This window comes from Brassica oleracea, chromosome C9 (assembly GCF_000695525.1).
Source record: "Brassica oleracea var. oleracea cultivar TO1000 chromosome C9, BOL, whole genome shotgun sequence".
NCBI classification, from domain to species: domain Eukaryota; kingdom Viridiplantae; phylum Streptophyta; class Magnoliopsida; order Brassicales; family Brassicaceae; genus Brassica; species Brassica oleracea.
In genome coordinates, this window is record NC_027756.1 from 34344229 (window position 1) to 34355459 (window position 11231).

Here is an 11231-nt window from a genome sequence, read left to right on the forward strand (position 1 = left end):
ATAGATTTGATTATTTTATTTGATGGTAGAAGCATTTTTACTTTTTTGTTCATTTATTTGAACATGTAATATATTTTTAATAAATGACTGTGTTGACAATATGACTCTAAAATTCATATAATATGATTTTAAACTAAATAATTATGTTTTTTGGTATAAAACTGAATAAACCGAAAACCAACGGTATATAAACCGAACCGAACCGAAGTAAATATAGATTTAGAATGGTAGTTATATTTTACTAACCGAAATACCGAAAACCGAAAAAAACGAACCTAAACCGAACCGATATCCGGATTGAACACCCCTATTTATTTTGTTGTGTACATAATTGAACCAAAGTTTACTTAAACTTAACTAAAAGTTTAAGTTATTTTATATTTAATGTAGTCCAGGTAAAGTAAATATCAGATCGCAATCAAACACCATTATATTTTGGAATTTTACCCTTCACAGTAATATTACTAAAACTCAAAAACCGGAATTGATTTAAGACTAAGCTGTATTTGGTTTTCTACAGAGATCTTTAGAGCTGTGATAAGAAGTTGATTACTAATTGGGCTCTTATGTGTGTTAAATATTAATGGGCTTATCCACACATGAGTGTTCGAAGAGAAAGAGAAGCTATTTTCATTTCACATCATCTCTCTTCCGACCTTAAGCATCAATGGTGGCTTCTCTGAGACTTCCTTCTCTCACTTCCCTCTTGTTTCCCGCTACCACTCGCTACCCCGCAGCTCTCCGGCGAACCGTATGTCTTCGGAACAGGCCTGCTTCCGGATTCGCGAGTGGCACTGCGGCTTCGACGGATGCTCATCGGCTCAGGTCGAAGCAAGCCGTGACGCCTCGGTCGCAGGACTTCAATGCGTGGTACTTGGATGTTATAGCGAGCGCTGAACTCGCGGATCATGGTCCAGTTCGTGGTACTATGGTCATTCGTCCCTACGGTTACGCCATCTGGGAAGCGATTCAGGTTACTTGCTGAAATTTCGAAAGTTTACTGAATTGCTTCAATACGTTGAATATTTTGCAGGAGTATTTGAATGTGAAATTCAAAGAGACTGGTCATAGCAACATGTACTTCCCTCAGGTACACTTATGGATTAAGCTGTTTTGTTTTGTTAATGAAACACTTGTTCTTGATTAATTACATGATAATTCATTAAAGTTTGCTTCTTAGGGATCATCATTTTTGTATTGGTAGTCAATTTATTTTGCTATTTTTACTCTAAATTAGCGGAACCCAATATAATAGAGATGTGATATGTTCCAAAGTAATTCTCTAAAATAGCAATCTCGAAAGATAGAGCAAAATATAAAGGAATGCTATTTCTTATATAGCAATCTTTATTTTAGAGGAAGAAATAGAGTATGGTTGGAGTAGTTTTAGCTCTAAATGCTATTATAGAGGCAAATAAAGAAGGTGACTTTATCCCATTTCTGTTGTGTTCCTATGTTTTCATGTTTGGTGCAGTTTATACCGTACTCGTTTATTGAGAAAGAAGCTTCACACGTTGAGGGATTTAGTCCCGAACTAGCCCTTGTCACTGTTGGAGGAGGAAATGAACTTGAAGAGAAGCTTGTGGTATGTTTTACCACAAAAAAAAAGTTAGAGTTGTGAGAGTTCATTACCTAAGTTCTGACTTTTGATTGTTGAGGGTTGTGGCAGGTCCGGCCTACCAGTGAAACCATTGTGAATCACATGTTCTCCCAGTGGATTCACAGCTATCGTGATCTTCCTCTCATGATCAATCAGGTGCGGGAAGAAAATCCAATACTGAAGTGAATATTATTCTTCGTACAGTGTTAATTTTCATCGTTCTGGGGTTTTAGTGGGCCAATGTCACTAGATGGGAGATGCGGACAAAACCATTTATCAGGACTCTTGAATTTCTGTGGCAAGAGGGTCATACTGCTCATGCCACTCCCGAGGAGGCAGAGAAAGAGGTCTCTTCTCCATATTTGCTGTGGTCAGCTTATGGAATCTCCTTTTTTTTTCTCTCTTTTTTTTTTTTTGGTGGTACCCTCTTGTGAAGAATGTTCAGTGCTGTATTGCAGGCAAAACAGATGATCGAAATCTACACCAGATTTGCTTTTGAGCAAACTGCCATACCTGTTATTGGAGGTCGAAAATCAAAGTTGGAGACCTTTGCTGGTGCTGATAAAACCTATACCATTGAGGCTATGATGGGAGATCGGAAGGCTTTGCAGGCTGGTACCAGCCACAACTTAGGACAGAACTTTTCTCGTGCTTTTGGAACTGAGGTACATAACCATCATCTTAGAAGCAGGTCATGATGCTCTTTCTGACTTTTGAATTTGTTTGGACTTTGGAGTTGAGTTCTCTCGCTTTTGCTTGTTTTGACATTCTTTGTGCAAATTCGTCCCGGGGGAATGTTAAATGAGATATATGAACATGCCAGTTCCAAGATGAGAATTGAGAAAGGCAACATGTGTGGCAGACATCATGGGCAGTCAGTACACGTTTTGTCGGTGGCATTATCATGACTCATGGAGATGACACTGGTCTTATGCTTCCTCCCAAGATAGCTCCAATACAGGTTTATCTCTTCTATTTATTCTGAGAATTCTTAACCACTTTCCCTTGCTTTTGTTATCTGAATTTCAATTTTGTTAAACCGGGAACTGTAGGTAGTAATTGTACCTATTTGGAAAAAAGAGACTGAGAAAACAGGAGTTCTCAGTGCTGCATCATCAGTGAAAGAAGTTCTCCAAGCTGCTGGGGTTAGAGCTAAACTTGATGACACATCAGAACGAACCGCAGGATGGAAGTTCAATTTCTGGGAGATGAAGGTTCGTTCCTTACTCTCTCTCTCTTAAGTGAAAAGAATGTTCATAGTAAGATTTCAATATGCTCTGACGGTTCTCATTGGTATTGAAAACTTGGGGGGTGGTCTGCAGGGAGTCCCTATAAGGATTGAAATTGGTCCACGCGATGTATCTAGCAACTGTGTAGTTGTCTCGAGGAGGGATATACCGGGAAAAGCGGGGAAAGTTTTTGGAATATCAATGGAGCCGTCAACGTTAGTAGCGTATGTAAAAGAGAAGCTGGATGAGATCCAATCATCACTTCTAGAAAAGGCTGTATCATTCAGAGATAGGTACTTTTTTTTTGGTTGTATTCTTATCTTGTCTGCCACATACTAGACTCTTCCTCACCACAATTTTGATATGATTGTGCAGTAACATAGTGGATGTGAACTCCTACGAGGAGCTCAAAGTTGCTATATCTTCAGGGAAATGGGCACGAGGTCCATGGTCAGCTAGTGACTCGGATGAGCAAAGGGTAAAAGAAGAAACGGGGGCGACCATTCGGTGTTTCCCGTTTGAACAGACTCAAGGGATCAAAACATGTCTGATGACCGGAAATCGAGCAGAGGAAGTTGCAATCTTTGCCAAGTCTTACTAAAGAAGTCCCTCGTTTTTTACGCACATTCCTAAATCATATCAAATTTCTGCTCTATTTCAAAAGAGTCCAAAAGTTCGTTCTATCTATCTTGTTAAAACTGAAGTACAAAATAAAATTAACTATATTTTCAACAAATTTATTACATCCTCTCTTTTCTTATTTTCATTCATTTTAACTATTATATTTAATTGTTATTATCCAAATAATTTGACAGCATTTATTATAGAAATATAAAACAAAACTTATCTATTTTAAAATGCTTTATTATATTTTTTACATTCTTTTGTTCACACTTTTTAATTATTTCATTAATTTTCTTTACCATAATAATTTGGTATCATTTATTTTACGTGTTAACCATGATAATTTCACATATTTGAATGAATTTTTTCCATCAGAGACAAGAATTCAAATCAGTTAACAAAGTAGAATTCAAATCAGTTAACAAAGTACTTTATATTCATTATTAGTTAGGTGGGTATTCATATATTCGCTCGGTACGGATCAGTTCTTTCGGATATCGAGTTTTTGAGTTTTAAAATTAGCATGTCTTTAGATATTATAAACTTTCGAGTGGGGTTCGAGTCGGGTCCTTCCAGATCTGGGTGGATACGATTCTGATATACATGAACTTAAAAATGAACAAAAATATATGTGTTTCGAAATGTCATTAAACAATCGGGTTCGGATCGGGTATCTCGGATCTCAGATATTTCGGATATGTAAAAATTGGTACCGATCAGGTATTTATAAAACTTGGATCAGATTCGGTTCGGTACTTGTCGGATCCGGATAATTTTGGATATATCCGAAGTAACCGTAGAAAAATCGGTTCCGGTTCGGGTTTAGCTGTTTTTATCCGAACAGATCCAAAATGGGTGCTTTTTACCCGATTTATCCGGAGACTCGAATCAATTATTAGAGAATAACACATTGTTTCAGTGGCTCCAAACAGAAACTCTTAGCCTTCATCGGCGAAAAGCAAGAGACTCAAGGGCTGGTTCGCCAAGAAACTCTCATATGGGGGTAATGAGATTCTCCTAAAATCTATAGCCATGGCGCTTCCTGTGTATGCAATGTCGTGCTTCCGATTAACTAAACACCATTGTCAGAAGATTATGAGTGCAATGGCGAGTTTCTGGTGGGATGATAATGATGAGAAGAGGAAGCTTCATTGGATATCTTGGAAGAAATTATGTATTTCGAAAGAGAATGGTAGTTTGGGTTTCAGAGATATAGAGGATTTTAATCAAGCTCTACTAGCCAAACAAGCTGGGAGATTACTGAATGAACGCACAAGTCTGCTGGCCAGAATATATAAAGGGAGATATTTTGCAAAGTCAGACATATTAGAATGTGGCAAAGGGTACAGACCATCGTATGCTTGGCGTAGCATCATCTTTGGGAGGGATTTGTTGAAACGGGGTTTAATCAAGTCTATCGGAGACGGCGAAACAACATATGTCTGGTCGCAGAACTGGATCATGGAGGACGTACCGCGCAGGCCTATCAACAAACAGCAAGATATTGCAGTCAACCTCAAAGTCTCAGCTCTAATGGATGGGGATGGTCACTGGGATCACAATATTTTGAGCCATCTATTCCCTGAGAATGAAATGCAGCGCATTCTAAAGACGCAAGTAGGTAATGCTGTTGATCGTGAGCTTTGGGCTTTTTCAAAAAATGGAGCTTATACTGTGAAGAGTGGATATGAGCTCGCTTATAAAGTGAAGGAAACAATGGCATTACAAGATGCATCAACGCAGCCTGAAGCTCTAGAACTGAAACGAAGCATTTGGAAAGTCCCAACAGTTCCAAAAATATGTAACTTCTTGTGGCGAGCGACCTCGGGAGCCTTAGCTGTTGCAGAAAGATTGAACACTAGAGGAATGCATTTGGATTCTCGGTGTAAGTTGTGTTTGAAAGATGGTGAATCCATTGAACACGTTCTGTTCAAGTGTGATGTTGCACAAGAAGCTTGGGCTATAGCTGGTTTCCAACCTCTATCTAACTTCAATTCTATGTCTTTGGTTGAGCTTATGTCTGCGTATTTGCGTATGATGTCTTCTGACTCTATTCCTGAAAGACAGAGAAGATCTATCCCGTGGATTCTTTGGGCTATATGGAAGAACCGGAATTTGATTCTGTATGCTGATACACAAGAATCACTAATCTTCCACATTCAACAAGCTATTGAAGAAGCCCGCCTTTGGAATGAGGTAAACTTGAGACAGGAACCTGTAGACAATCTTGGCCTGAATGGAGAGAAGAAGAGATGGGAAGCGCCCTTATTTGGTGTGGTCAAGTGTAATTTACACTCGAATTGGCGTAATGATAAGCTCCATTGTGGTGTGGCTTATATTATTGGAGATCACCAAGGTAACGTTCTTCATCATGCTAGAGGAGACGCCATCACCTCTTCACCTAATAGGCTCACATCGGAGCTCAGATGTCTGATCTGGACACTACGTAGTATGAAAGACTTGGGGTATACGGAAACAATGATTGGTTCAGATTTTAAAGATGTTGGTGAGGCTGTTAAGTGACCGAATGATTGGCCTCTGTTTCGCATTTTTCTTCGAGAGATACAAGAGTTATGCTTGATGTTTCAATCAGTGGTTTTTGAAACAGAATCTATCTTATCGAATCAGATAGCAAGGGAGATTGCTAGGAGTGTCCTTCGTGATGGCCGTTTCAATTCGTATCTGGCTTTAGGTGGTCCATCCTGGATACATCAGAGAATCTTGAGAGAAGCCTCTTCGAACTGCCCGTAGACCTTATATAGGTTGAGTATTTGGATTGTGTTGTCTCTTTTTAGCATGAGCTATATCTTTTGTATGGACTATTGATTCATTTTCATTCCAACGAAGTTGATAAAAAAAAAAAAAACAGACTTGAATAAATTTACAAGAAAATAAAAGCAGTCTTAAACAAACTAAAACCTACATTTATTTAATGAGTCTATGAACCAAAAATCGGATATGTTGGATATTTCATCATATCCAGATCCGACCCGATACCCGATTTTTTGGATCGGTACCAGTTTGGAACTTCGGAACCAGGAAATATGCCCAGGCCTAGTCCATTTCTTAGAGTTGGGTTGACAGGGAGTGAGACGTTACTAGATTTTATACCCAACATACTTTTTGGCTGTTAAAATTATGCTGGTGGCGTTTGTAACACGATAATTATTAGTTACCGTTAATATCCTAGGGGTGAGCATTTTAAATTTGTGTTCTTTGGGTTTGGTTTAAAAATACTATGACTGAAGTAAACTGAAATTAGTTTAGTCTGGTTCGGTTTGGTTCGGTTCGGATTGAGTTCAGTTTGGTTCGGTTTTATTTGTGTTTGTTCAGTTCAATCAAGTTGATGTTTAGTTTTGCTCTAAATTGGTCACGGAAATATAATTTATAAACCATAAACAAATCATTATTTGGTCATGAAAATCATTAATTGATATCAATTAATATATTTTTCGTATTTAAACATAAAACCAAACATCACAATAAAAATATAAAATATGTAATCAAATAATTTTATATTTATTATCTTCGAACCTAATATAAATATCATATGTAGTTTTTCGGGTTTAATGATAGTATATAAGATTCATATTATTTTATTATTAGTTGTGTCTTTTCTATTCATTTAGAATAAACTGGATAAATTTATGTTTGATTATTTAAGATAAAATGATAAAATATTAAACCTCTAACCAAACGGTTGAGACATATACTTTGGCTTGGTAGGCTCGATTTGGATTTGGCTGCATCAGTTCGGGTTGCTACACTTTTTTTTGCCACCCTTATAATATCCAATACAAAACGTTGGAATACGTTTTTAAAAAAGTTAGCATACTTTGCAATACATTAATTGTTTAGATACCTTTCTATATGGCATATAGTTCATATAATTGACAAACTTTTTCTTTCAAAATCTAAATCAATACATTAAAATAGTATAATGTGATACCAAAAAGAAAAATGCTTTAAGTCTTACTATCACACAAATATAGTTTTAAATAAAAATAAAAATTATATTATATATTTCAAAATTAATACAAAAATATTTGACACTAAGTAACACAATGTCTTTTTCGATAATATTATTGGTTTAAATTTTGCCACAGAATTCAAAATTCATTAAAAAAAATTATGAGTTCAAATAAAAGCGCAGAGTATAATGAGAATGAAAGACATATGCATCCGCCGCTTCTCGGCCTCTAGCCTGCTTCTCCCTTCAACTGCAAGCTCCTCATCTTCTCTGTTTGCAGGTGACCCTATGAGGCTATCTAGCCTCTTCTCTTGGGTCTTGGTACCTCTCCAGGTCTGTGATTCGCCGTTGTCATAGGCGATTCCTAACTCTTGGACTTGAAGGAACCGTTTGTTGTTTCTCATGGCGGTATGTGTTGGTTTCATCCGTTCGGTCAACATAATTCTCCTCTCCAGTGACAACACAAATTATTAGAAGATACAGTTTGCTGAGATGTTCTGTATCAGCTCGCGTACTACAGGAGGTAGTACACGCGAGTGTCATGAAGAGGGGCTATATTGGAGTTCATATTTTGTGAGGAGTGTGGGCTTACTGAGCTTGGAAAATGAAAGAGAATATGTGCTTCAAGACATATGGATGTTTTCCATTAAGCAAAAGAGAGTTTGCTTGAAGATGAAGTTTTCCATTAAAGACAGTGGAAAGTTTCCTTATTTGTATTTGGAAAACTTGGAAAGCAAGTTGAAGACTTGGAGAGAAAGTTCTGGTTTGCTATATAAAGAGGGACGTGCCTTATGAGAAAGTTAGACCTCAGTCCTCAGAGAATAAAGAAAGAGGTTTCCTTGGTGTTTGTTACTGCTTGGTGTCGAAGTACATTCTGAAACTTGTCTAATGGAGTCCGACGTGGACTTAGTTTAGTTTGGTGGCATTGATGTTGACGCATTGTGTGATGGAGTTGGCCATTACTTGGAGCTCAGATCGAATGTATTAACGGGTATTAACATTATTGACAGAATCTAAGTCTTGTAGAAATGTTTTATTTTCCTCTTTTACTTTCTTGTTCAAATCTAATGTATTTAAATGATTAATATCACCGATTTCAATAATTTTTGGTTCGTAATATACAAATTAGAAATAAAGAGTCATTTTTAACTTCGAAATGCACTAGTTTATCATATGTATTATTACATAATTAATTTTATTAATTAATATGGTATTTTATGTATATGAATTGTAATATTAATTATGTTATTTCTATTTAAAATTTTATATTAAAATATAAAATTTTATTAATTAATAATTTGTATTTTCATATATGCGCTACTTATTTACAAAAGTTTATGAATTTTAATTAATTATGAAAAATATAAGGACCCTAGTATAAAATATAAATAGTTTTGAAGTTAATTTTGAAGTTTTGCTTTTGGAGAATAACATCTTTAAACTTCAATTATAGGGTTTTTGAAACTTAAAAATAGACTATCTTTTTGGAGATGTTCTTATTCAAAAAGATAATTAAACGCTTCGACCAAAAAAGTTGAATACACAGAAGTACATGTAAGTCCTTGTTCTAAAAATCGCCCGCGTAGGCGATTTATCGTCTGAGAAATCGTAATACGTTAGGTCACCGTGGCGAATTGCATTGATTCGGTTGTGTTATACAGTAATCCGATTTCTAATCGCCTAGAGCGTCGCTTTTCAAAACGCGGCCGATTATTTACTCGAACGGTAATTGTTCAAAATCAATAATTCTTTCTGTACTGTTGTTCTTGAACCTTATTCAAGAGTAAATACAAAAAAATAATGTGAATCATTTGAGTTTTAAAGTGACAGATTGATGAAAAAGATGTTAAATCAATAAACAAAACTGAAACACAGTCGGCTGCCATTTTTTAGGTTTCAAAATTGGCAGTGAAGAAGATGAATTCATATTTACAATTATACCCCTTTATTAAAAAGAAAAAAAAAAACAAAAATGTACAGAGCTTGTGCTTTAAACAAAGGGTCAGAGCATAATATCTAAAGAACACGAGCCAATATACCATTTAAACGTTTAATGTTTTGTTCTAAATATATATAATTACAATAACAAGGAGTAGTTTATATGTAAATTATTTGTAAAAGTACGAAACCATAGATATATAGGGACTACAACTAAAATGTAGAGTATATGTATAAAATATGGTATTTATACATATAAAAGTACAAAAAATTTCTCCCGCGTATTCCCCGAGTTTTTCCCGTTTTTTCAATAAATCGCTAGGCTCGAATGTGCAGCATGCGTAGCACCTAGCGAGTTTCCGAACAAGGCATGTAACTAATACCATATCAAATAAAGCGAATGGAAACATAGTTGCAACCTATAAAAATAAGAGGAATATTAGAATATAATTTTTTTACCAATAAAAAAAAGAGAGGAATAGCACAGGGGAAGGACAATTCATAATCTTTCGACTCATCCTATATTAAACTTTGACTTATTTTCTCGATTTTTTTGTTGTTGTACAATGATCAGAAGCGGAAATACTATAACTATTTGTAACAATTTTCACTGATTTCATCCCTATTTTTTTTGGCGCCAACAATCACTACAAGAAAAAAAATATATTTCTTAGCAGACGAAAAATGCTATCTAACGATAAGATAGTGGTTTATGAAGCGATGTATCATCGTCCTTCATAATAGGTAAGACACATTAGATAGCAGTTTTTCGCGCTGCTTTCTTATTGTCATATACAATAGCATTTTTTTTATGCAATTAAATATTCTTTAATAGTCGTATATTTTTTTGTTATTATTACATTATTGAAAAATAAAATAAAATATAATTTTTTTTTTAATTTTAAATTGAATTATTCATAAACTAAAACTGGTTTACATGTAAAAAAATAAACCAAAAGTAAACCAAGCTTAAACCTAAACCTATTTGCTAACTAAACCTAATAACAAACCACGCCGCCTTCAAGCTTCTTAACTCCGCCGCCGTCAACCACCATTCGCTGTGACGACCAAGTCCTCGCGTCTCTCTCTTTTTTCCTTCGAAGTGGGAGACGGCGACGAAATCACCACGACTCTTCCCACTCACTGTCGTCGAGCTCGTCTTCGGCTCACCACTGCTAAGCTCGTCACATACACAACCGTCATATTCGTCTCCGGTTTATCTATCCTATCCGCCGCACCTTTGTCTCAATCTTCAAGCTTCTATTCTCTGACCATACACCACCAACTATAGACAGCAAGCTCTCCAACTAATAAAAAAATTAAAACGATTTAATCAGTTATAAACCCTATAAATCGGTTTCAGATCTATATTGATTTCTACCTTATTCTCGATGGATGAATCAGAAGCAATGGAGAAGAAACGTATTTAAGTTTCTGTGTGGATTGAAGACCTTCACGACGCTTCTTGAGAAAAAGCTCTCTTACTCTTGGATTTCCAGATATCGACCATGTTATCTTCTCTTCTCATTCGTCCTTCCTCGGAGTCAACCGCCATATGAAGAAGAGTAAGAATAAGAAGAGATGGTGGTGGTGGTTTAGAGAATAAGAAAGAGAGATGCGAAGAGACAAAAAAAGAAGAAGAGAAAGATGGTGATGGCCTATGAATGTAGAACAAAATTGAAAGGAAAGAAGAAAATCTGAGTCAGAGAAAAAAATTAGAAAACAATTGATTAATCAACTGTGGCCGTTGGATGAACACAAATCAAAGGTTGAAAGTAAAGATCTTTGTCACCCCACATTGACCAATCAGAAAACAGATTAGTGGATCATAACTTTAAGATCCAAAAGAAGACCTTCGAGATGCAGAAGA

At 36.0% G+C, this 11231-nt stretch overlaps 1 pseudogene; it reads left to right on the forward strand.

Moving 5' to 3' along the window:
• Positions 1-623: 623 nt before the first annotated feature.
• Positions 624-3576, forward strand: LOC106313077 (annotated as a pseudogene).
• Positions 3577-11231: the final 7655 nt, after the last annotated feature.